This window comes from Aquarana catesbeiana, linkage group LG10 (assembly GCF_042186555.1).
Source record: "Aquarana catesbeiana isolate 2022-GZ linkage group LG10, ASM4218655v1, whole genome shotgun sequence".
Lineage (NCBI taxonomy): Eukaryota > Metazoa > Chordata > Amphibia > Anura > Ranidae > Aquarana > Aquarana catesbeiana.
In genome coordinates this window covers 40,757,408-40,784,713 of record NC_133333.1, presented here as the reverse complement: position 1 = coordinate 40,784,713, position 27,306 = coordinate 40,757,408, and the positions used below count along the sequence as shown (strand labels likewise).

At 45.1% G+C, this 27,306-nt stretch overlaps 1 protein-coding gene across 3 annotated transcripts in view; it reads left to right on the top strand.

Annotated features, from left to right (window-relative positions):
* Positions 1-27,306, top strand: part of LIPE (lipase E, hormone sensitive type) — a 105,871-nt gene that overhangs the window by 37,817 nt on the left and 40,748 nt on the right. Inside the window, exon 1 of one of the 3 annotated variants that reach the window (XM_073602055.1) lies at positions 23,262-23,354. The exons of the other annotated variants lie outside the window; for them this stretch is intronic. The gene's annotated coding sequence lies outside the window, so the exon portion shown is untranslated. Of the gene's footprint in view, positions 1-23,261; positions 23,355-27,306 lie in introns of those variants that run through there. 3 annotated transcript variants of the gene reach the window in all.

Below are 27,306 nucleotides of genomic sequence, written 5' to 3'. Positions count from 1 at the left end.
ACAATCCAGAGACTGATCAGATGACAGAGCTCCAGAACAGAGTGTACCCATCCCCCCTCCTATGGAGTGACCTGCAGCCCAGCCCATCACACCACCACCGGCCTTCTCCCTATTGGCTGCCTTTGACCTTTCACTCTCTCCCAAAACACTGAATAGCTGTCATATTGCAGCTTTGTGTCAATGCCTGCACACAGATCTTCACCTACGCTGTAAGTAAATGTTCCCATCTGATGTTATGGCAGTCCAATGGGCAAAATCCCTGTCATCTGGCTTGTTTATTTATATATGTTCATGCATGCCATTTATATTTTCAGATGTATTTATTATCACCAAAAATATGGTTAGACATCCAGCAAATTACTTTAGACTAGAGCAGATTTTCTCAACCAGGGTTCCTTCAGAGGATGCTGGAGGTTCCTTGAGCAGAGAGCATTAAATAAACTCCATTCTTTATTATTTTATTTAAACGTCTCTACAACAGCCTTTGTCAACCTTTTTATCACCAAGGAACCCTTGATATAATTTTCCAGTCTCGAGGAACCTCTGCTAAAAACAACCATTTCTTTATCGTACATCACGGGACACAGAGCCACAGTAATAACTGTATGGGTTATATGGCACCTTCAGGTGATGGACACTGGCACACCCTAAATGGGAAGTTCAACTCTCCATATAACCCTCCCCTTACCGGGAGTCCCTCAGTTTTTTCGCCAGTGTCTTAGGTGTTGGTAAAGTGCGCCAGAGCCTCAGTTGGTGGAGGATACCCGAGAATCCGCAGAAGGGGAAGTCCTTCTTACCGGTTACCTGGAAGATGGTAGTAACAGATGCCAGTCTTTCAGGTTGGGGAGCAGTCCTGGAAGAGGCATCTGTCCAGGGGAAATGGTCCAGAACTGAAAGGACTTTGCCCATCAACAATCTAGAGATACGGGCAGCGCGTCTAGCCCTAAGGGCCTGGACATTCAGGTTGCACAATTCTCCTGTCAGGATTCAATCCGACAATGCCACAGCAGTGGCTTATATCAATCACCAAGGGGGCACCAGAAGTCAGGCAGCCCAGCGAGAGGTGAACCATATCCTAACCTGGGCAGAAAAACATGTGCCGTGCATATCGGCAATCTTCATTCCAGGGGTAGAGAACTGGCAGGCAGACTACTTAAGTCGCCAGCAGTTGTTCCCGGGGGAATGGACCCTTCACCCCGACATCTTCCTGGCTATATGCCAAAGATATGGGATCCCGGATGTAGATTTGCTGTTTGCGTCCAGGACAACAAAGTCGACAACTTTGTGTCAAGAACAAGGGATCCACTCGCATTTGGAACAGATGCGTTGTTGACCCCGTGAGATCAGTTCTCACTGATTTATGCATTCCCTCCTATTCTACTGCTACCTCGACTTCTTCGCAGGATCAAGTGGGAAAGGAAGTCGGTAGTTCTTGTGGCCCAGAAGATCTTGGTATGCAGAAATAGTAAAGATGGTGGTAGGGGCCCCAGGGCCCCTACCACCACATCCAGACCTGCTATCACAGGGACCAGTGTTCCATCCTACTTTACAAACACTAAATTTAACGGTTTGGCTATTGAAACCCACATTCTGAAGAATCGTGGGCTTTCAGGCTCCGCGATATCTACCTTGATTAATGCAAGGAAGCCAGCTTCCAGAGTCATTTATTATAGAGTCTGGAAGGCATATGTTTCCTGGTGTGAATCCAGGGGTCGGCATCCTAGGAAGTATGTCATAGGTAGAATTCTTGCCTTTCTGCAAATGGGGCTAGAGATGAAACTGGCCTTGAGTACTATCAAGGGCCAGGTCTCGGCCTTATCAGTATTGTTTCAACGTCCATTTGCTTCGCGTTCTTTGGTCCGAAGCTTTATACAGGAGGTAACACAGCTTATTCGGCAAGTAATTATTCAAGCCTCTGGCTCGAAGAGGAAGGTTCCACCTTTTCAAATCAAAGCGCATTCCACCAGGGCTGTTAGTGCTTCATGGGCAGTGCATCAACAAGCCTCCATGGCTCAAATCTGCAAGGCCGGAACCTGGTCTTCAGTCCATACATTCACCAGATTCTATCAGGTGGATGTGAGAAGGAATGAGGATATCGCCTTTGGGTGCAGTGTACTGCAGGCGGCAGTATAGGTCCTCAGGTCTGATTGCGCCCTACTTTTGTTTTTCTCCTCCCCTCAGGGGCATTGCTCTGGGACAGCCCATACAGTTATTACTATGGCTCTGTGTCCCATGATGTACGATAAAGAAAATAGGATTTTTATAACAGCTTACCTGTAAAATCCTTTTCTTGGAGTACATCATGGGACACAGAGGTCCCTCCCCTCTTTCTGGTTACATGTGTATTGCTTTGCTACAAAACTGAAGTACTCCCGGTAAGGGGAGGGGTTATATGGGGAATTGAACTTCCTGTTTAGGGTGTGGCAGTGTCCATCACCTGAAGGTGCCATGTAACCCATGCAGTTATTACTGTGGCTCTGTGTCCCGTGATGTACTCCAAGAAAAGGATTTTACAGGTAAGCCGTTATAAAAATCCTATTTTTTACTACTCCTGATGCTTTAGTGTGATCCTTATACTTGTGGTCATTGAGAAGAATTACCCCCTTACAAATAACTAAAAAGATCAATGGTGTCAGTGGGAACTTATCTGAGAGGCAGAAATTGCTCATTGCTCAAGGAACCCCTAACAATCTCTGGAGGCACCCTAGAGTCCCATGGATCCCTGGTTGAGAAATCCTGTTCTACGGCCTACTGATCATGCTATAATATACCATGTGCTGTGTAGGTCTAATCATTTCAGTGCAAATTCCCTGAGATCTGAAAACTATTTTAAATGTTCCTCCTAGTGTATACATTTATTTAGACACCTATGTGAGTCGCCTCTGTTAATGGGCGCCATACAGCACCCCTACCAATACATCATCCCACAATTTGACCCCACATGCAAAGTTTGTAGTCACAGTGGTACCCAAAACCTCGGCCACATGACAAGAGACGACCATATCAGAAACATCTTTAATGTTAGTAACTTCTGTCATGGTACGGTACTGTTTAATACCGTGTCCAACCTCTCGCTCATTTCTTACCTTTTACTTTTTCTTTCCTTCTGAAAAACCACAGTCTTTCTCCATACCTGCCAACACTCTTCTGCCCCTCTTATTTTCTCTTTAGGATTAGATATCTTGGTAGATGTGCTATCGCTTAGTCTGTTACTCCTGTTTTTATAGATGACCCAAAAGAAAGACGCAAGTTTGGTTTTGACAGCTCTTCTATACCACGATAGTTTGAGCTTTTTATCACCTATTTCTTTTTGGAAGTGGTTATTCAGCATTGCTATGTCAACAAGCGTAACTTGCAGCCAATAGACTTAGTTTGAGCTTTAACACATGAACTTTAATGACATCCCAGTCTTAGTCTGTAGGGTTCAATATTAAGTTGGCTCACCCTTTGCAGCTATAATAGCTTCATCTCTTCTGGGAAGGCTGTCCACAAGGTTTAGGAGTGTGTCTATGGGAATATTTGACCATTCTTCCAGAAGAGCATTTGTGGGGTCAGGCACTGATGTTGGGTGAGAAGGCCTGGCTCGCAGTCTCCACTCTAATTCATACCAAAGGTGTTCTAATTGGTTGAGGTCAGGACTCTGTGCAGACCAGTCAAGTTCCTCCACCCCAAACTCCGAAGAACACCTTTGGGGTGAATTAATGTGCTTCTGGAAGAATGGTGAAACATTCCCATAGACACACTCCTAAACCTTGTGGACAGCCTTCCCAGAAGAGTTGAAGCTGTTATAGCTGCAAAGAGTGGGCCAACTCCATATTGAACCCTAAGGACTAAGACTGGGATGCCATTAAAGTTCATGTGCGTGTAAAGGCAGGTGTCCCAATACTTTTGATAATACAGTTTATCTTGGATCCGGTTTCTATGGTCTATACAGGCTACGTGACCATCTGTCTATACAGAGAAACTTCTTTACAGCTTTAGGGCTTAGCAAACAAATCTGGGCCAATTATTTTGCAACTAAGAATTTTGCTAGCTTAATCTGGAGGTATTACTGTTGAACTAGGTGCGCATTCATTGTCAACATTTCTTTACATTTAGTGTATTGTACAGGAATTTGTCTAATTGCAAACGTTTATCCATACAAAGAGTTTTGTATATTGAAATTATCTATTGTGCTGTAACAATATCCCAAAACCATAAAGCAACATAGAAGTATCCAAAGCTAAGGGGGACTCAATTTGAGAAGCATCCAAAGCCCAATACCACCGAGCAACTGAAACCCAACAAAACATGAAGTTTGTTATTTTCAGTGTCTTCCTTATTTTATTATTCATGCTACCAATCTGTAAGTATTGTATTTAAAAAAATATATATTTTTTTAGTAACATATATACATATATATACTCAGGGTTTCAGGACAGTGACTCAGAAGGTTTGTAATTGGACCAGCAAAATGGTCCACCAACCAACTTTTTGGGACAAATACAGTTTTTTTTTTTTTTGTTTTTAAATTGTGTAAAATTTTAAAAACCATCACTTTATAATTCATATGTTAACTAAACAAGCTTGTGACATGGGTATTCAGGCAGAGTCCTTTTTTGTTATTGCCATTTTTTCCCACCAGCTTTGGTCCTCCTCAATCGAGAAGAAATTACATATAAAGACACAAAATTAACTTTACGGGTCTGGGAAAGATTACAAACCTTCAAATAGCCTAATCAATATCAAAATCAACCATCCCTTTATTGCTAAGGCTTTTTTCACGCATGCAAGCCTACCACCCTCTACAAAGCAATCCGCAATGGACTGTTTTTTTTTGTTTTTTTTACTTAAATTTTTTAGTTGCTGAATGCCAATTTTACATTGTGGGACCGCGCCGTAACTGCGAGACAGGGTTGGAGTGTGGGAAGAAGACGCAGCATAAAGAGCCAATCAATTGATATGCTGACAAAAAGCATGCTAATAGGAGAAAAGGAGCAGCGAGAGCAGTGTGACCGAGAGATGATCCCATCACCGTGCTGCTTTTCCTTTCGCTGTCAAGTAACAGGATTGGGGGAGGGGTTTTGGGTCCAGGTTTAGGGCCAGCGCTGGACTATTTTGCGCCATAGGCAAGTCTAGTTTCAACATTTTTTTTTTTTTATACGTCTCTTGTCTGTAATTACAATGTATAATCCCAACACTTTGTACACATGTACCTTCTACTAGAACCCTAATTATACACACATACATTTGGTATTTATCTCATCATGTGATGTGGATACCTTTTGGAGTAAAGGAGAATACATCACCCACTATGGGACACATCTCCTAATCAGCCACCCCTCTCCATGTATGTCTACCACATCCTACAGACTTTCTTTTACTTTCCAAGGCTCTGATGAAGAGGGAACACCTCGAAACATGTTAGCCCACCTTGATCATTTGCCCTTGTATAGGCATAACTAATTTTTGAGTTATGAATATCTTGTAACCTAGTTTGTATGAATTCATAGTAATTTATTTTTACTCATCTATTTTGTTTATGAATAAATTATATCACTTTGATTCATGAGTCACGCCCCTTCCATACCCTCATTTCCACTTAGCTACTTAACACCCCTCCCCTGTCAGCAATGTTATAGAAAATGATTATGAAGAAAAATAGGAGGCAAAAAAAAAGCTCAGAGTAACAGAGATCGTGTGACAGGCTTACCAGTCTAACTTCCCCATCCTGGGGAAAAACAAAGGGTATTACCACCAGTGCCTCCACAAGAGGCCAAATGACCTGCCAAGCCACCCTATATACTCCCCATGGGAGAGAACACACCACCCAAGACAGTTTCCCATCTGGTGCATTGCGCTTGCCCGATCCAAGACCCACAGTTCAATCGTGCATGTGTATTCGAAGCAGAATGGATGACCGCCACCATCTTGAAAGAGGGCAGGCCGGCAGCATACCAAGCTCCAGGCACCAAAGCCAACAGGGAAAGCAGGATAAATTATCCACATGACCCCGAAGACCCAGGCTTAAAAAAATAAAAAAGACTGGAATTGTCACTAAAGTTAATGTGCGTGTAAAGGCTGTCGTCCCAATACTTTTGGTAACATTGTGTATATACACAGTTTGAAATCCTTTGCATACATAAACATTTTAGCCTTCATTGCTTGTGTTGGAAGTCTTGCATCAATGTCAGTGGTCTCTAAACTGGGACCTAGGGGGCCAGTTGCGACCCTTTGCTTGCCTTTATCTGGCCCTTGGGGTGTTATTCTCTCCCCTGACCCCAACAATAGGGCATACTGCCTGTCCCTGACAGCAACAGTAGCATACTATTCTGCCCTCTGATGGTAATGATGGGGCACAATTCCTCAAAATGACACCAACAATGGGGCAATATTGCTTCCTTTGACCCCAGTGATGGGGCACTATTCCTCCCAGTAACACCAAAGATGAGGTTTTTTTTTTTACTCCCACTGATGCCAGGACATTTTCTACTCCTCCTAGCCAACAATCTGGCACTCCTACAAACTGAAGGATGTAAAGTGGCCCTTTGTTTAGAAAGCCTGAAGATTCCTGTTATACACTATATTGTCCAAAGTATTGGGACACCTGCCTTTACACGCACATGAACTTTAATGACGTCTTAGTCCATTGGGTTCAATATTGAGTTGGCCCACCCTTTGCAGCTATAACAGCTTCAACTCCTCTGTTGGGCAGCAGCCCCCCCAGAGCCCCCCTTTACTTACCCGAACAGTAGCTCCAGCCGCTGTCTCGGGTCCTCATTGGTTAGATTGATAACCGTGCAGCCATTGGCTCCTGTTGCTGTCAATCAAATCCAGTGACGCGGTTCCGAGTCCTGCTGTCTGTGTCAATGGACGCAGCAGCAGGACTCGGGAGCACACCCACAAGAGTGTCCCCTTGGAAGGCGGGTCTCCGAGGAGGCACTCGATTCGGGGAGGAGCCAGGATCACCGCTGGGGGACCCAGAAGAGGAGGATAGGGGCCACTCTGTGCAAAACCCTTGCACAGAGGAGGTAAGTTTTACATGTTTGTTATTTAAAAAAAATTAAAAAAGAAACCCTTTACAGCCCCTTATAAAGTTCATGCGTGTGTAAAGCAGGGGTAAGCAACCTGGGGCCCTCCGGTTATTGCAGAAGTACAAGTGCCCTCATGCCTGTGGGAGTAATTGTAACTGCCAGCCTTGCAATGCCTCATGGGAAACCAGGTTGCCTACCACTGGTGTAAAGGAAGGAGTCCCAATACTTTTGGCAATATAGTGCATGTGAACATTGCAACCTTGTTACCAAATATAATGAAGTACATGTTAGTGTAGATTTGTAACCAATGTGGTTCTTGTGCATGGCCTTGTTTTGGCTTGTGGTTGCTGTTCTTGTTAATCCTCAAATCGGCCTCACATTTCAGCGCTAAAGTTGAAAACATAAAATGTCCTGTTATTTCTATGAAGTTCATATTGATCCTGCCAAGTGGTCCCGTGTTGTTTTCTTGCCATGACTCATAACTCATGTTCGCTATCTAGTGGTCCCGTAGTTTTCCCATGTACTTTTTGCCATCATTGGCCGGAGATTTCTGTACAGAGGCCACAACTGGTTTTCTTGTTGACACATTTCCAGATCCCTCAGGACGATGGAAAAGCACAGTTCTCATCCATTGAGATGTCATCCTGTGATTACATGGAATAGAATTAAATGTACTATCCTAGCAGGGAATCGGGGCAAGGAGCAGTGAGTCCAGGGTTGTGGGGAAAATATGGAAATTGTCCATGTCGTCAAGTGAACCTGTGTTTTGGCCATGCAGAGCAAAAGGAACGAGCAGCGAATTCCTTCCCATACCAATCTTTCCAAAAGGCACATTCAGCTTTTCTTTTTTTTTTTTGCTGCTTTATGATTGTTTGGCCGCCAAGAGCAAACAGAGATATCCACCAGCACCTACAGGTATCGGGGAGTAGGACAGTCCCTTCTCTTCTTCCCATGTAACAGCACTGATGTTTGTTGATTGGCCCAGCACTGTCACATGGAGACTTAGAATTTCCACAGTGGTTTCCAGGAAGCTCAGAGAAGGGGAAGATTAATACTTAAAGCGGAGTTCCACTGGTTTTTTAGTTTATTAAAAGTCAGCAGCTACAAAAAGTGTAGCTGCTGACTTTTAATAAACAGCCACTCACCTGTCCCACGGTCCAGTAAAGGGGCCGCCCAAACCTCCGTTCTCTCGCCTTCCTCTTCGCGGCGCCGACATTGTGAGTGTGGACGCCCGGCTGTGACAGTTTACGGATTCACAGCCGGGCACGCACTGCACATGCGCGAGGCGCGCTGCGCTCCGTCAATAGCCAGGCAAAGTTCTGGGAGGGAGGGGCCGCCTAGGAATCGCCTAGGCGGTCAGAAGGAGGAAGTGGGACAGGAAGTCCCGCTTCAAACCAGGTACCCAGCCCCCCCCCCCCAAAAATGGCATGCCAATTGTGGCATGTCAGGGGGGGGTGAGGAGTACTTAAAGCGGAACTCCGCTTTAAGAGACCCTGTCACCTTGCTCACTAAAGCGGAGCTCCAGTCTCTTAAGTGAAAATTAAAAGTCAGCAGGTACAAACTGTAGCTGTTGACTTTTAATAAACAGCCACTCGCCTATCCCAAAATCCAGCTGAGTGCTCACCCCAGGCGGTTTCTCCCTGTGTCATCTCTCGCCGGCATCTTTACTATGGGCACCCTGGTGAGACCGCTTGTGGCTTCACAGTCAGGTGCCCACTGCGCTTGCGTGTGTGGCACTGCGCACTGTGAATGGTCCTGTAGTCTTCTGGGACCTGTCATGTCCCAAAAGATTTGGGAGGGAAGGAGAACTTCTGCTTTTGAACGCCTAGGCCAGGGATGTGCAATTAGCGGACCTCCAGCTGTTGCAGAACTACAAGTCCCATGAGGCATAGCAAGACTCTGACAGCCAAAAGCATGACACCCAGAGGCAAAGGCATGGTGGGACCTGTAGTTTTGCAACAGCTGGAGGTCCGCTAATTGCATATCCCTGGCCTAGGCAGTCGGAGCGAAAGTGGGATTGGGAACCCGCTCCCCCCCCCCCCCCCCCAAAAGTTCAATTTCACAAACAGAAGCGGATATAGAAGCCTTAAAGTGGAACCTCCCCTTTTGGTTGGAGCTCTGCTTTAAGGATAAAGTGACTGTGTCTGTGTAACAGGCCTCCACTGAACCCCTTTTACTTTCCTTTGCCAGTACTCTCCCAATGCTCCTGCCTATAAATACCTAGCTTTGGTTGTTGGGTGATGAGGGGAGCAGTGACATCACTCCATCAGCTTGGGCTGTCACAGGGGAGGAGGTCACATTCTCCCCTATTCCTGGAATCATCTAGTATTGTCTCCAGTTGAGATGGAGGCAGGATAGTTGATGGTTCAAAGTAAGCATTAGGGGTTTGTGGGGAGGAGGGTGTCCTTTATACTGTCACTTTGACCTGCATGGACATGGTGACAGTACCTCTCTTAAGGTGCCTACAGCTTGTAATGATTCAGACAGACAGCTTACTTCAGATCGCTCTACTGCAGGGTAGTCTTCCCGGTCAAGATTTCAGACTGACAGCGGTGAGAGTCGGCGGTGCGGAGGACAGTCTATGTGGACAGCTTTCCCCCAGATGCCTGCAGACTTAGATGTGCCTTTTTTCTGTTACAATTTTTTTATTAAAGTTTCAAGAATCATAGCATGCCATGGTTTGCCCACGCAGGGGCATCTTCAGACAAGCATGTGAAGAAACAGCTTATAAACTTGTAATGCATAGATGTGCCTCTTTTAATCATCAACCATGTGAGTTACTAAATGCTGTACCTTCATTAAATGTAACCATATTGCTACACTTAGAGGCTCCTCTCTTCTCTTTTATACTCTGGAGCTCCTGCTGGATTTTGCTTCTAATCCCCTTGTGGAGGCTTCCATTTGTGGATGGAGATTTTATGGTTACACAACCTATCACATTGCTATAATCTTTTTATATGGACTATAAATTGAAGGATGTATAAATAAATGGTTGTGGAACGAATCATTTGAGTTTCCATTATTTTTAATGGGAAAATTCGCTTTAAAGCGGTAGTAAACCCGCTGACTTTTTTTTTCTTTCCCTACACCTGTAAGGGAAAAGGCATAATGAGCTAGTATGCACCGCATACTAGCTCATTATGACATACTTACCTTAGAACGAGGCGCCGGCATCTCACCCGGTCCACGCCGAGGGAGCTGACATTTCCCCTCGGCGTGTCTTCCGGGTATCGCAGCTCCGGCGCTGTGAGTGGCCGGAGCCGCGATGTTGTCACTCCCGCGCATGCGCGTGGGAGACTTCTTTCCGGCAAGGTCCGGCATCTACCGGGCTTATAGCCGAGGATCCCCTGTGCGTATGCGCCGCTGCAGTCAGCGGCTCATTGCGAGGGGAAAATCTCCTAAACCGTACAGGTTTAGGAGATATTTTTTTTACCGACAGGTAAGCCTTAGTATAGGCTTACCTGTAGGTAAAAGTTTAAAATATAGATATACAAGTGCTTTGGATTACAAACATGTTTCTGGAACGAATTATTCTCGCAATCCAAGGTTTTACTGTACATGTTTAATGAGAAGATAACAATCACATTCTCGGAAAGTTGGATACCTTTAGGTTTTAGACTACATAGCCTGGGGCATTTTCTACTTGCACTAGCCACAGTCTGGTCCCCCTAAGACCCCTTTCACACTGGAGGCGTTTTTCAGGTGCTTTAGCGCTAAAAATAGCGTCTGTAAAGCGTCTGAAAAATGCCTGAGTGCTTTCACACTGGGGCGCTGCGCTGGCAGGACGTTAAAAAAAGTCCTGCAAGCAGCATCTTTGGGGCGCTTTATGAGCGGTGTATACACCACTCCTACAGCGCCCCTGCTTATTGAATTCAATGGGCAGCGGCATTTTGCGGGCACTTTTAACCCTTTATTCAACCGCTCGCGCCCCACTAGCGGCCGAAAAGCGCCTCTAAAACTACGGTAAAGCGCTGCTAAAACTTTATTTGTTCAACCCAGCGGGCTGAACGAAAAAAAACTGAAAAGCTCAGGAGGAGATCCTATACTAACAATCCGATCTTCTCACTGAGCTATTGTGTAATGACAGGGGGGCAGCCCCCCCCCGCCAGAACATACCAGTCAGCGCTCTCAGCCATTGGCTGAGAGCTCTGATTGGATGCTGATCAACAGTCCTTTTTTGGTTATGTCCCTTTGACAGAAGCCGGAGCAGCTGCCGTACACACAGGCCTAATGTTGGCTGGCTTCTATCGATACCGCCCAATATTTGGTCCGTTCGTTAAGACAGGGGTATCGAACTCCATTTTATCATGGGCTGCATCAGCATTATGCTTGCCGTGAAAAAGGGCCGCTTGTATCGGTAAGTCTAGAATGTCCAGAGCACCCCATCCACCCCTACATAAGATGTCAAGAGTCCCCCACCCTTCCTTACATCACAGTGCACCTCTCTTAACTTGTGCTACCACCCCCCCAGGAAGAAGCTGGGGGCGGAGCTTGGAAGCAAAAAGTGCAGGGTCTGGAAGAATGCTGAGACCAGGGGAGGCAGAGATGAGGGGGTGCTGCGGCTGCACAGAGAGGTGCAGGATCTGTAGTAGGAGTTCTGTCCTCATCTCTGATGCCAACTGCTTAGATTGGGGGGGGGGGGGGCAGAGACGTTCCTCTCCGTGGCTGCATAGAGAAGTGTAGTATCTGGCAGAGTTTTGTCCTCTCTGCTGCTGACTGCTGAGACAAGATGGGGACAGAGACAAAGTGGGTGCCGCAGCTGCAGGAGAGGTCTGCGAGGACCACATAAAATGGCATAGTGGGCTGCTTTCAGCCTGCGGACCTTGTATTTGATACATGCTCCCTAAAGTTTGAGGGACAGTGAACAGGGCCTATATTTAAAAAGACTGAGGACCCGCGCTCTTAGGTTGTAGATCACATGAAGCTTGGGAGTGGTGAAAGAGAAAAGTGAGAATGATCGCTTGTTCTTGAAATATTATTGTGATTCTGTAATGTTGGCATGTTCCTTGATAGTTCATGTGACAATGTTCTAGTTTAGCTCAAGCTCAATATTTGTTCCGGATTTTGATAATGATGGGATGGTTTGGAACCTCTTGTAGGTTTATAATATCGTCTGTTAATTTATTGAAGACCTTTACCATCACCTTTGGTCTTCTGACACCCTGTCGGTGGGATGGGAAGCGAGGGTAAATTTCCTAAATTGGGGCAGATATATAGTATGTCCTCCCCCCATTAAAAACAAAACCCTTAAAGGTTTTAGTAAAAGGTTCACTAAAAAAGCCATTTCATTTTTTCCTTCAACATTTCCTGTCGCCATCCCTTGGTTGCATGACATTTCAGCTTCCCCAAGTGTGCCCAGTTACACCCAGTCTTATTACTGAAATGTCTTTCAATGTGTTATGAATGACTTTCAAATCCATTCAGTGTGGGAATAATGTATAAGTTACTTTGCTGTGGTTTAAAAAAGAAGAAAAAGACCGTCTTTGTGTTTTTTGCAAGTTGTATATCATCATGTAATGATAGGTTTGTCCTTCGTAGATGAATAGGATGAGAAGACTAAGCCGTGGCGCATATGGGTACTTTGTGCTCTAGCGTTATATGACCTTGTGGTAAACACTAGACTTTATAATATTAACATTTTGCAAAGACAAAGAGCGATCGATCACAATTCAACCGTTGAGTCAATTGTTGAAAAAAAATGATTGGTTGCTGTGAGTTGGTGTGTTGTCTTTTTAGCTTTTGGCCTTGTTGAGGTGGACCTTGCAACTTTAGAGAACTTTGTGTTCTGCTGTGTAACTGTAACGCGGCATAAGTAACTTCACTAAAGTCATTTAAGTGGCTCTTCACCCTTTCTGCACTCTTTCCTCCTCCCCTCCTAAATAGTGCTTTTTTTTGTGTCTGTTCTACCCCCCTATGCACTGTGCGCCCTGTGCCTCCTTGCATATGCGCGTCACGTATCCCAGTAGGCATTGTCCCTCCATTAAGTAAAGAATCAAGTGGTGCGTCATCAGTAGGTCAGCTGGCTGAACCCAGAAAAGCCAACACCTACCAATTGCGTCACACCTGAACATGGCGGCTTAAGACTGAGCAGTGGCAAAACAGAAGAGGATCTCAGCAGGACAATGCTGGATCTGCTGGATGGGTATCTTTTTGTGCAGGAGACAACCCCTGGTAAGCAGGGGTTAAAAAAAGTTTTGAGGGAGGCCGAGGATCTGCTTTAAAGGTAACACCTCATCCTCTGAGGGAAGTATGTATAGTCCAACTTTGCTCCAAGGAAGAGCTTAGATATGCTGGAAACCCCCGCAACCCCATATCTTGCAATAAGATTTCTCTGGACAGGGGCCTGCATTACACTCTGGGACCTGGGAAGGACACTCAAGTATGAATGGGTTAAAAGAAAATGTGAAGATTTGGGTTCAATTTTATTTTTAACGTGGATGTAAATCCGAACTGTCTTAAAGCGGAGTTCCACCCATTCAAAAGTCAGCAGCTACAAAAAGTTTAGCTGTTGACTTTTAATAATCAGACACTCACCTGTCCCACGGTCCAGTGATGCGGGTGCATGAAGCCCCACTTCTCTCCACCTCCTCTCCGTGGCGCCGGCATTCTAACTGCGGGCGCCCGGCTGTGGCCTCACAGCCGGGCAATCTTCTGGAACCTGTGACGTGTCCTAAAAGATTGCAGGAAGGGAGGGGGTAGAGGTGATCTTCCTCACGGCGCCAGGGGAGGAAGTGGGAGCTGGGTTCCTGTAAAAACTGGGTACCCACTCCCCCCTCTATTTAAGGAAGCATATCTCCGATGACCACCAAATTAAGGAAGCATATCTCCAATGACCATCAATTTAAGGAAGCATATCTCCGATGACCATCAATTGAAGGAAGCTTATCTCCGATGACCACCAATTTAAGGAAGGTGGGGGTTTTCTACTCGCCACCAATTTAAAAAAACCCATCTTAGCCACTGTTGTAAGGATGATACTAGTAGACACAGTCTTGGTTTCTAAAGCCATGGGGTGTTGTAAAGTCAACTGCTCCAAATGTTAACTACTCTAGGCATTTTACATTCTTCGTTTGGTTTTTAAAACTTTCTACAACTTACTGATCATGCTAATGTGCCTTCCTTGGAAAGAGTGGCTCTAATTAAATGACATTAAAGGAGAAGTACAGACAAAGCTTGTTTAGCACCCGGTGCAAACAGCCAAAGTGTGCTCCTACTAGGAACTTAACTACTTCAGCAGCATAGGTTGCAGGTCCTGCCCATTTTGCACCATCCTCCTGCTGAAGCTCTGAAGCTGCCTTTTTGTGCCTACCACCTAATATTGAGTAGGTCCCCTTTTGCCACCAAAACAGCCCTGACCCATCAAGGTATGGACTCCACTAAACAAAGCATTACACTGCCTCTGCCGGCTTGCCTTCTTCCCATAGTGCATTCTGGTGCCATCTCTTCTCCAGGTAAGCGACACACACAAATACTTGGCCATCTACATGACATAAAAAAAGAAAACGTGATTCATAAGACCAGGCAAAGTTCTTGTATTGCTCTGTGGTCCAGTTCTGATGCTCACTTGCTCATTGTAAGCACTTTTGGCTGTGGACACGGGTCTACGTGGGCACCCTGACCGGTCTGTGGCTGCGCAGCCCCATACTCAACAAACTGCGAGGTGCGGTGTGTTCTGCCGCCTTTCTATCGGAACCACCATTCACTTTTTTCAGCAATTTGAGCAACAGCAGCTCTTCTATTGGATCGGACTTCAAGGACCACGTGCATGAATGAGCCTTGGCCACCCATGACCCTGTAGCCAGTTCCCTTAGTTTTCCATACTTGGACTACTTTTGGTCGGTCCTGACCACTGCAGATCGGGAAACATCCCACAAGAGCTGCAATTTTGGAGTTGCTCTGACCCAGTTGCTTACAAATAACATTTTGGCCCTTGTCAAAATCGCTCAATTGCTTACACTTGCCTATTTCTGACATGATAATCAATGTTACTCACTTTACCTGTCAGTGGTCAAAATGTTATGGCTGTGTGTGCGTGTTATGTAGATATATACAGGGGTGCTCAAATGTTTGCATACCCTGGCAGAAACTGTGAAATTTTGGTATTGATATTAAAAATATGACCATACCAAAAAAAAAAAAACACTTTTATTTAAGGATAGTGATTATATGAAGCCATTTTTTTTATCACATAGTTGTTTGAAACCTTTTTAAATCATAATGATAAATCACCCAAATGGCCCTGATAAAGTTTCCATCCCTTGGAATGTTTGGCCTTGGTACAGATACACACATGGTGACACACACAGGTTAAAATTTAAGATTTATTTCCAACATCTGTGGCTTTTCAAATTGCAATTAGTGTCTGTGCCTAAATAGTCAGTGAGTTTGTTTGCTCTCAGGTGAATGCACTGAGCAGACTAGATACTGAGCCATGAGCAGAAAAGAACTGTCAAAAGACTTGTGTAACAAGGTAATGGAACTGTATAAAGATGGAAAAAGATATCGAGAGCCTTGAATATGCCAACCAGTACTTAAGTGGTGGAAAATTCAGGGATCCCATGATATCAAGCAAAGGTCAGGGCAACCATAAGCGCTATGTTTGGAGAGGGGTCAACAAGGCCTATAGTATCTTCTTTAACCACTTTCCGACTGCTGCATGCCAATATACGTCGGCACAATGGCAGCGGAGGGCAAATGGGCGTACCCGTACGTCCCTTTTAATTGGCGGGGCTAGCGGGCGCGCACGCCCGCCGCGTACAGCGTGACCGTGCCCGCAGGACCGATGGCCGGCGATTGTGTCACAGAGCCGCAGAATGGGGAGATGGCAGGGGTAAACCAGGCATTTCCCTGTTCTGCCTTGTGACATGATGGAGATCACTGCTCCCTGTCATCGGGAGCAGTGATCGCTGTCATGTGAGTTGAAGCCCATCCCCCCCCCCCCCACAGTTAGAATCACTCCCTAGGACACACTTAACCCCTTGATCGCCCCCAAGTGTTTAACCCCTTCCTTACCAGTGTCCTTTACATAGCACTGATCGCTGTATAAATGACAATGGTCCCAAAATAGTGTCAAAGGTGTCCGATATAATGTCGCAGTCACAATAAAAATCGCAGATTGGCCCCATTACTAATATAAAAAAAAATAATAATAAAAATGCCATAAAACTATCCCCTATTTTGTAGACGCTATAACTTTAGCGCAAACCAATCAATAAACGCTTATTGCGATTTTTTTTATTTTTTTTTGTAGAAGAATACATATTGGCCTAAATTGAGGAAAAAAAAAATGTGTTTTTTGTATGTTTTTGGGGGATATTTATTATAGCAAAAAGTAAAAAAAATTGCTTTTTTTTTCAAAATTGTCGCTCTTTTTTTGTTTGTAGCGCAAAAAATAAAACCGCTGAGGTGACCAAATGCCACCAAAAGAAAGCTCTATTTGTGGGAAAAAAGGACGTCAATTTTGGGTGTTTGGGTGCAGTGCCGCACGACTGCGCAATTGTCAGAGCGACGCAGTGCCAAAACGCAAAAGTGCTATGGTCAGGAAGGGGGTAAAATCTTCCAGGGCTGAAGCGGTTAAAAATGGTACATATATTGCAAATTCTGCAATTGTATGCAAACTTGTATGCACAAATGTCTATCTATCCTTTGTTGTAGGACTTTTACGTGGCGTCCCTTCCTGTATGTTGTGCAGAATAGGAGAGCGATGTTCCTCTGGTGATCCGTAGCTGGGAAGATGCGGCTTCCTCATGTTTCTCTGGTCTTGTGTTACAGTGTTTAGCTGTTTTTGTTGTTTAGAAAGATCAGAAATAGCTTGGCTGGTTTCCTGCTGGTGTGAATGTCTTGTTCTGTGCAGAGGGCACTGTGTACATAGAGCGCTGAGGAGAGATGAAGGAGCTCGCAGTCACATGACACAGCGGTGCCAGGCAGGACCAGCAGAGCCTGTACTGGACACGGGAGTCATTGTTTGGTTCTTACCTGCATCTACATCTGACTGTTCTGACCAGGGACTGATGTACCATGGCTGTTCGGAAAGGTGAGTCGAGTACAGAATGGGTCCCAATATATACAGTATATACTTGCATGGTAAACGTGTTCGATAACCGCTTCAGCCCGGAAGATTTTACCCTCTTCCTGACCAGAGCACTTTTTGCGATTCGGCACTGCGTCGCTTTAACTGAAAATTGCGGGGTCGTGCGACGTTGCACCCAAACAAAATTGATGTCCTTTTTTTTCCCACAAATAGAGCTTTCATTTGGTGGTATTTGATCACCTCTGCCGTTTTTATTTTTTGCACTATAAACAAAGAACGACAATTTTGAAAAAAAAGCAATATTGTTTACTTTTTGCTATAATAAATATCCCCCAAAAATACATAAAAAAAAAAATTTTCCCTCGGTTTAGGCCGATATGTATTCTTCTACATATTTTTGGTAAAAAAAATCGCAATAAGCGTATATTGATTGGTTTGTGCAAAAGTTATAGCGTCTACAAAATAGGGGATAGTTTTATGGCATTTTTATTATTAATTTTTTTATTAGTAATGGCGGCGATCTGCGATTTTTATCGTGACTGCGACATGGCGGACACATCGGACATTTTGACACTATTTTGGGACCATTGTCATTTATACAGCAATCAGTGCTATAAAAATGCACTGATTACTGTGTAAATGACACTGGCAGGGATGAAGAAGGGAGTGATTCTAACTGGGGGGGTAGGGCTTCCACTCACAAAGCAATTTTTTTTTACTTTTTGCTTTAATAAATATCCCCCAAAAACATACAAAAAACACAATTTCTTTTCTCAATTTAGGCCGATATGTATTCTTCTACGTGTTTTTGGTCAAAAAAAAAAAAAAAAATCGCAATAAGCATATATTGATTGGTTTGCGCAAAAGTTATAGCGTCTAAAAAATAGGGGATAGTTTTATGGCATTTTTATTATTATTTTTTTTTTTTATATTAGTAATGGGGCCAATCTGCGATTTTTATTGTGACTGCGACATTATATCGGACACCTTTGACACTATTTTGGGACCATTGTCATTTATACAGCGATCAGTGCTATGTAAAGGACACTGGTAGGGAAGGGGTTAAACACTAGGGGGTGATCAAGGGGTTAAGTGTGTCCTGGGGGGGGATGGGCTTCAACTCACATGACAGCGATCACTGCTCCCGATGACAGGGAGTGGTGATCTCTGTCATGTCACAAGGCAGAATGGGGAAATGCCTTGTTTACATAGGCACTTCCCCGTTCTGCGGCTCCATGACACAATCATAGACATAGAGTCCGCTGGTCCCACGGGCACGGTCACGCCAATTAATGGGGAAGTACAGCTACGCCCATTTGCCCACCGCTGCCATTGTGCCGACGTATATCGGCGTGCAGCGGTCAGCAAGTGGTTAAAGTGATAGTAAACCCTCAGTCTTTATGCAGATTTAATCACTTACTGAGTATGTATCTTGTTTATATTTTAAAGTGATATTAAAGGCTCATGTTTTTTTATTTTGTTTTTTTTTTTGTTTTTGTTTTGTTTTTCAAATAACAAGCACGGTAACTTAAAAGTTAACATAACTTACCTGCTCTGTGCAGTGGTTTTGCACAGAGCAGCCCCGATCCTCCTCTTCTCAGGGTTGCCTGCTGGCGCTCTTGGCCCCTCCCTCCGCCGATTGCCCCCAGAGCAAACAGCTTGCATGTTGGGGCTCCTGAGCTGCTGCTCTGCATGTGCATTCACACACAGAGCCATAGCTCAGCCTCACCCCCTCTCTCTCTCCTTATTGGCTCACTGCCTGTGATTGACAGCAGTGGGAGCCAATGGCCAGTGAGGAGGGGCGCTTCCCATGGGGGCTCTCGTGCGTGCTCGCTCCCGAGCCCCGCTGCGGCGGCGTCCATTGACACAGACAGCGGGACTCTGCACCACTTCCTGCTCCCTCGTCACTGGCTTTGATTGACAGCACTGGGAGGCGATGGCTCCCGATGCCCCAGCAAAGGCAGCGAGACCCAGAAGTGAGGGGAGAGAAGAAGCTGCAGACGTGCACAGCTCTGGATCGAATTAGGGCTCAGGTAAGTATGGGGGAGGTGAGGGGGGATGCTGTTGCCTAAACATTTTTACCTTAATACAAGGAATTCATTCATTAACGTAAAAAATGTTTAAACTTTAGAACCACTTTAACCCATTTGCGCCGGCCCTTTAAGAGGTTTTGCATTCCGGGAGGCGGGGTAGAGCTTGTGACCATGTGACTGCTGTGAAAGGCTGTCACGACAGTCACATGATTGCCAAATTCACGATCGTAAGAAGCATTCGGGAACGTTTTCTTGAGCCACCAGGGCGCGCGTTCTCGGCACAGCTCTTGGCACTAATGCATGCAAATATGTGGCCCCTCGGCGCAAAAACACCCGGCCTCTGAGGGGCCGCATATTTGCGTACACTTGGCCCCTGCGGGTTACAATGTTGATCCTTCCGAGAATGTCTTTGTTCAGGTACTTCCTGTTATGGGGTGACAGCAAGTTAGCTGGTCATAGATGGATCGAAATTTGGCCTGTTTAGCGGGAAGAGTCACCGCTGTCAGAACACAATGTCTCAGAAGTGCGGATTCCTCTAGCCACCTCGCTTGTCTAAATGAAGGAATCTGTTATTTATTTATTTTTTTTTTTTTTTTGATCAGTACAGTACAGTGGCTGATCAAATAAAAAGTAATCTATGGCCAGCTTATGTCTTTTTCTACCAATTGTTCCCCTGCGCTGTCATGTGTGACTACAAGTTGCGATGCCAACACAAACTGTTGTCATGCATGACAGCGCAGGGGAACAATTGGTAGAAAAAGACATAAGCTGGCCATAGATTACTTTTTTTTTTGATCAGCCACTGGACTGATCAAAAAAAAAAAAAACAGTTTCCTTCATCTAGACAAGCGAGGTGGCTAGAGGAATCCTCACCTCTGAGACATTGTGTTCTGACAGCGGTGACTGTCAGAACACAATGAAAGCTTTGCAGCCTCAGCTAGAGCAGGTGTGTGTAGACAGAAGAGGGCTACAGAAAGACTGGAGGAGATCACAGCACTGAGATGCAAAAAAGCATGAGAAATGATGACATGATTACATTTAGTTGATGTGGCCTTTTATTTGCATGTCTCCAGGACCCTGTATGTACAATAATGGATATCATAATATTGTATAATATCAAACCAAAATTTCCCACTGACCCCCTATGTAAGGAGCTTTCTTGTCACCGACCATAAATGTAAAGAGCGTTCTTCCCACTGATCACCAATGTAAGGGGCATTCTTCCCACTGATTACCAGTGAAAGGAGAATAGATGTGTGCACCCCAAAGCTCAAACACGCATGCCTTTCTCTGCAGCCTCAGCTGCATGGCCCAGTGAATGAATAGGAAGTGCCCTCGGCTGAATGGCTTCCTTTTCATTCGCAAACTGAAGCCTTCCCACTGACCACCAATGTAAGGAACATTCTTCCCACTGACCACCAATGTAAGGAACATTCTTCTCACTGATCACCAATGTAAGGAACATTCTTCTCACTGACCACCAATGTAAGGAGCATTCTTCTCACTGATCACCAATGTAAGGAACATTCTTCTCACTGACCACCAATGTAAGGAGCATTCTTCTCACTGATCACCAATGTAAGGAACATTCTTCTCACTGACCACCAATGTAAGGAACATTCTTCCCACTGATCACCGGTGTAAGGAGCATTCTTCCCACTGACCCCCAATGTAAGGAACATTCTTCTCACTGATCACCAATGTAAGGAGCATTCTTCCCACTGATCACTGGTGTAAGGAGCATTCTTCCCACTGACCCCCAATGTAAGGAACATTCTTCTCACTGATCACCAATGTAGGGACATTCTTCTCACTGATCACCAATGTAAGGAACATTCTTCTCACTGATCACCAATGTAAGGAACATTCTTCCCACTGACCCCCAATGTAAGGAACATTCTTCTCACTGATCACCAATGTAAGGAGCTTTCTTCTCACAGACCACCAATGTAAGGGGAATATTCTGACCACCAATGTAAGAAGCGTTCTTCCCACTGACCACCAATTTAAGGAGCATTCTTCCCACCAATGTAAGGAGCTTTCTTCCCACTGACCACCAATGTAAGGAGCATTCTTCCCACTGACCCCCAATGTAAGGAACATTCTTCTCACTGATCACCAATGTAAGGAGCATTCTTCCCACTGACCCCCAATGTAAGGAACATTCTTCTCACTGATCACCAATGTAAGGAACATTCTTCTCACTGATCACCAATGTAAGGAACATTCTTCCCACTGACCCCCAATGTAAGGAACATTCTTCTCACTGATCACCAATGTAAGGAACATTCTTCCCACTGACCCCCAATGTAAGGAACATTCTTCCCACTGACCCCCAATGTAAGGAACATTCTTCTCACTGATCACCAATGTAAGGAACATTCTTCTCACTGATCACCAATGTAAGGAACATTCTTCCCACTGACCCCCAATGTAAGGAACATTCTTCTCACTGATCACCAATGTAAGGAACATTCTTCCCACTGACCCCCAATGTAAGGAACATTCTTCCCACTGACCCCCAATGTAAGGAACATTCTTCTCACTGATCACCAATGTAAGGAGCTTTCTTCTCACAGACCACCAATGTAAGGGGAATATTCTGACCACCAATGTAAGAAGCGTTCTTCCCACTGACCACCAATTTAAGGAGCATTCTTCCCACCAATGTAAGGAGCTTTCTTCCCACTGATCATCAGTGTAAGGAGCATTCTTTCCACTGACCCCCAATGCAAGGGACATTCTTCCCACTGACCCCCACTGTAAGGAGCATTCTTCCCACTGACCCCCAATGCAAGGAGCATTCTTCCCACTGACCCCCAATGTAAGGAGCATTCTTCCCACTGACCCCCAATGTAAGGAGCATTCTTCCCACTGACCCCCAATGTAAGGAGCATTCTTCCCACTGACCACCAATTTAAGGAGCATTCTTCCCACTGACCACCAATTTAAGGAGCATTCTTCCCACTGACCCCCAATGTAAGGAGCATTCTTTCAATTGATCCCTGACGAATCTATTTGAGTAGAGGTTCCCTGAGACCTGAAAATTTATCAAAAGGGTTCCTTTCGGATAAAAAAGGTTTCGTTTTAGATAAAGTAGCGAGGGTTTAAAACATGTCCGTTTTTTATTGCTGTCTACATCTCCAACTTACATTTTCTTGGTTAATCGTGGTTAATGTTACCCTTACAGAAAAGTAGGGGGAAAATCACAAATTTTAGGTGCCACCAGAAGAGTAAAAGAATGAAAGTCTTTCACTTGTCCTGTGACAACTACCTCAGAGGGCTTTTCCCCTAATTTTGGGGAGTTGACCTCGTATTTCTTGTTGTGTCTACAGGTCAGGAAGTGAAGTGAACTCTCTTGAATGGGATACCGGTGCCAAAAAGGAACTGAAAGGGTTTTTTTTTTAACAGTCCTCTACACCAGTGGTCTTAAAATTGCAGCCTGGGGGGCCAGATGTGGCCCTTTTGCTTGCCTTTATCTGGCCCTTGAGGCAATATTCTTGCCGCTGACACCGACAATCGGGTACTATTCCTCCCACTGACACCAACAATCGGGCACTATTCCTACCACTGACACCAACAATGGGCCACTATTCTTCTCCCTAATACCAAAGGTGTGACGTTGTTTACTCCCACTGATCAGTCCCGTCCCCCTAAAGTCTGAACTACAGTAAACTGGCCCTTTGTTTAGAAAGTTTGTGTTCTCCACCATTTTTTCTCAGTCGGGCTGCATTGACACCCTGGGTTTTTAATCTGGGTTTGTCATGTTTGTGGTGGGGTGACAGGTGCTCACACACAACACCCCTAAGAGCCTTGTGAATGACAGGCTGGGCTTACAGGAAATGGGCAGGAGGACCTCCAGCGCTGGACCAAGGAGAAAGTCCGGGACAGAGCTGGTGCGTGGAGAGGGTAATATTTGGGAACAATTTTTATTTTTTTATCATGGGACACAGAGAACCCACAAACAATAAGCTGGAGTAAGAACAGATGAGATGCATTCCAAGTAGAAACTATGTAACATTTGAATGAAGGATTGGACTTCTGAGCCCAGCCAAGTACAGTATGACAGTGCCAAACAGTTGTCTCACATGTCATCATAAACAAGGCATCATCCTCTGGAGATGTCACTTTTCTGATGGGCTGGCTCCAGCTACTGTGCCCTCCTCCTCCTCCGGCAGGTTTATAACTGCAGGAGGAGTCCGCTTCCGCAGTGAGATGGAACTATCCGATCAAGAGAAGTCCTACTAACAGAACACCAGGGGACAGTTGTCACTGCAGGTAGGGGAGACGGGCAGTAGTCCTTTTAGCCTGTTCACCTCTCTACTCCTTTCCTATATCTATACTGCATCTGGATGGCTCTGTTTTCTCTTCTAGCCTGTGGGCTTTTCTTCATGGTGTGCTCTCTCTCTCCTGGTGACCTTTCCTCTCTTGTGACACTTTTCTTACTACACTGTGTTCTCAGAAGTTGTAAAGTAGAGAAGAGACTTTGACAGTGCAGCTGCTCTCCAGATGTGTTGGGTTGGGGGAGGATTGTATTGCTGTTGCTTCACTCTACGTCAGCCTTTCTCAACCTTTTTATTAAGGAGGAAACCTTGAAATCATTTTCTGGTCTCGGGGAAATGCTGGTAATATTTATTATTTACTTGATCATTTATTTATTACAGGTACTATTCTAGTGTCATAAATTTACCCAGAGCTTTACACATATATGATACATTTACATCAGTCCCTGATCTGAATGAGCTTACAATCTAAGGTCCCTAACTCACATACATACTAGGGCCAATTTAGACAGGAGTCAATTAACCTTCCAGTATACACAGCTCATGGTACATTACTTTGATGGCCAGTGGGGCAGTCAATACACATACTTGTGATCAGTGGGAAGAATGCTCTTTACATTGGTGGTCAATAGGAAGAATGTATTTTAGATTGGTGGTCAGTGGGAAGAATGCTCCTTACATTGGTGGTTAGTGGTAAGAATGCTCCTTACATTGGTGGTTAGTGGTAAGAATGCTCCTTACATTGGTGGTTAGTGGTAAGAATGCTCCTTACATTGGTGGTTAGTGGGAAGAATGCTTCTTAGATTGATGGTCAGTGAGAAGAATGTCTCTTGCATTGGTGGTCAGTAGGAAGAATTCCCCTCTTACAGATAGTTTTAAAAAGTTCATTGGTCTGAATGATTATCTGTCTGAGAGGTAGACGTTGTTCATTGCTCAGGAAACCCCTAGCAACCTAAGATTGAACCCTGGTTGAGAGAGGCTGCTCTACATATTTGCTGTAGCTGCTTCGGGGAGTGTGTTTTATTACGGCATGACATAATGTAGCAAGCCTGGAGCTGTTGCATTCTGTAAACTAGATATATTGAAAGATAAGCATGCTTTCTGTCCATTATATTTACAGCAGATTTATGTAGTCATGCAGACTAATGTGGCTAAACCAATTTACCTGAGACTTTATTTTCCTATTGTTAATCGATAAATATGCCCCCTGACATCTGCAAAAAGTTTGGAGTTGTAGTGATACCCTTAATACCCTTTAAAAGAGAAGTATGGGTTTGGCTTTTTTTACCCAATCATACATCATGCTACATCAGTCCCCTGGCATCTCTGCACTGAGAACCAAGCCATCGAACACTGCTGATGGCTCGGTTCTCTTGGCTCCCCGAGAGGAGAGCTGCTGCCTGTCAATCGGCAGCTCTCCACTCTGCTCCTCCACACTCACTGGAGCACTGAGCTGTGGAGGGGCGGCTCGCTGAGGGGCTGAAACGGCCATCAGTCCAGGCACCGGGCGGATCCAGACTTCCAGAGTCGGAATGAAATGGCCTACAGGTGTGGTATCTACAGTAATCAATACCAAACAAACTGATCAGTTTATTTAAACTTGCTGGGGCCCCTTGTCTGTATGGCCACTTTTCTGGAAAATGTGTGCCAAAGGTGAATTTAGCCTTTAAGCGCTGATGTTTGATCATTGCCTAAACAGTTGGTGATTTCAGCACTGCTACCAGCATCTTGACTGACAAAATAACATCAGGTCCTGGCATTTAAATTATGCCCCCATTGGGTAAGGACTCTAAAACTCATGTTTTTCATTATTAAAGCAGAGTTCCAACTGAATCCAGCGATGTTGGCACCACAGCCGATGTTTCCATCAGCTTTCGGGTGCTGGCACTGCCACTGCAGCCACATCAACTGGCAGTGATGCCTTGTGGCTTCACAGCGGGTTCCCTACTGTGCATGCAGGAAGCGTGCTGCGCTTTCTGAATGGCCCAGTGGTGGGGGGAAGGAGGAGGGGGACTGAACTTCTGAGTGATCTCGCCGTGGTGAGATCTCTCGGAAGTGGAGACGGGTACCTGTCAAGAAAAGGTACCCAACCAAATCCAAACGTGGCAAACTTGCCCAAACGTGGCACTGGATTGGGTGGAGGAGGCAGATAAGCGGAGCGAAACTCCGCTTTAAAGCCACACTATCTCAGGGATGTACAGATTCACTTTGGTCCAAACCCAACTAGTCTTCTTTAGGAAACAAAACACAATATTAAAAAGGTGCACCTTCTTGGAGAACAATGGAATTTTATGTTAGGCTGGCCACAAACGTTATTCCATCAATTGCTATTAAAGTGTACATGAAGCCAAAACTTTTCTTCGCTTTGGTTGTTGGGTTATTTTTTTCTCTGTCTGTTACATAGTTAGTAAAGTTGAATAAAGACACCAGTCCATCCAGTTCAACCTGAGTGAGTGTGGTTGAGTGTCTACAATTGTCCCTATCCCTGTACATTGTGTCTCATTAAGACACTCCTCACATCGGTCCCTACCCTCAAGGAGCCCACAATCCAAGGTCCCCATTTCACATATACTAGGGCCAATTTTGGACAGAAGCCAATTAACCTACCAGCATGTCTTTGGAGCGTGGGAGGAAACCGGAGTACCCGGAGGAAACCCACGCAGGCACAGGGAGAACAATCTCCAGGCAGTTAGTGTCGTGGTTGGGAGCAACCCTTTTAACTGCTAGGCGAGAGTGCTACCCACTACACCACTGTGCCGCTGTGGCCCACTAAAGAGATTTTTCTTCACTTCCTGGCCTAGAGAGACAACAGGAAATGAGAAAAAATTCTCTACAAATGAAGGAATCTCCATCTTGGGGTCCTTTCACACGGGCGGACCAATTGGGTCCACCTGTCAGTTGTTCAGGTGGACATGATCGGACCCTCCAGTCTCCTCTATGGAGCAGCAGGTGTCAAGGGACATGTGTCTGACACTCACTGAAATACGCTCATATCCACTAAAAACAGACAGATGGGGATACATTCCCTATCCATCTGGCGGATGAGATGGCAATTAGGGTAAACAGACATGCGGTCTGTTTGCATCCGACTGCCCATATAGGAGAGTTGGCTGTGTTTGTGTCCACTCTGCATAAGCGGAGCAGACCCAAACCAACCAGCGGGGGATCAGCAGGCAGACTCCAATGGAGGGGATCTTAGAGAGACTCTGGTGACAACGATAACGTTTTGGATCATCTTTCATCTTTTGTCTCGGCGACCGTGGTCACCAGGACAAATAGTCTCCCCAGCTGGGACAGCCATTAAAACTTGATTTAAAAAGTCTTATGCCCCGTACACACGGTCGGATTTTCCGACGGAAAATGTGTGATAGGACCTTGTTGTCGGAAATTCCGACCGTGTGTAGGCTCCATCACACATTTTCCATCGGATTTTCCGACACACAAAGTTTGAGAGCAGGCTATAAAATTTTCCGACAACAAAATCCGTTGTCGGAATTTCCGATCCTGTGTACACAAATTTGACGCACAAAGTGCCACGCATGCTCAGAATAAATAAAGAGATAAAAGCTATTGGCTACTGCCCCGTTTATAGTCCCGACGTACGTGTTTTACGTCACCGCGTTCAGAACGATCGGATTTTCCGACAACTTTGTGTGACCGTGTGTATGCAAGACAAGTTTGAGCCAACATCCGTCAAAAATCCTAGGATTTTGTTGTCGGAATGTCCGATCAATGTCCGACCGTGTGTACGGGGCATAACTGTACTGTATTTTAAGTGGTTTTAAAGCCAAATGTTTTTTACGTTAATGCATTCCCTGTATTAAGGTAAAAAGAAAAAAGTTTTACAGCTTTCTGTCCCCCTGGTCCTCCCCTCCCTAAATATTTACCTGAGTCCTCAATCGATCCAGCACTGTGAATGGCTGCCCTTCTGCCCCCTCTCATCCTCT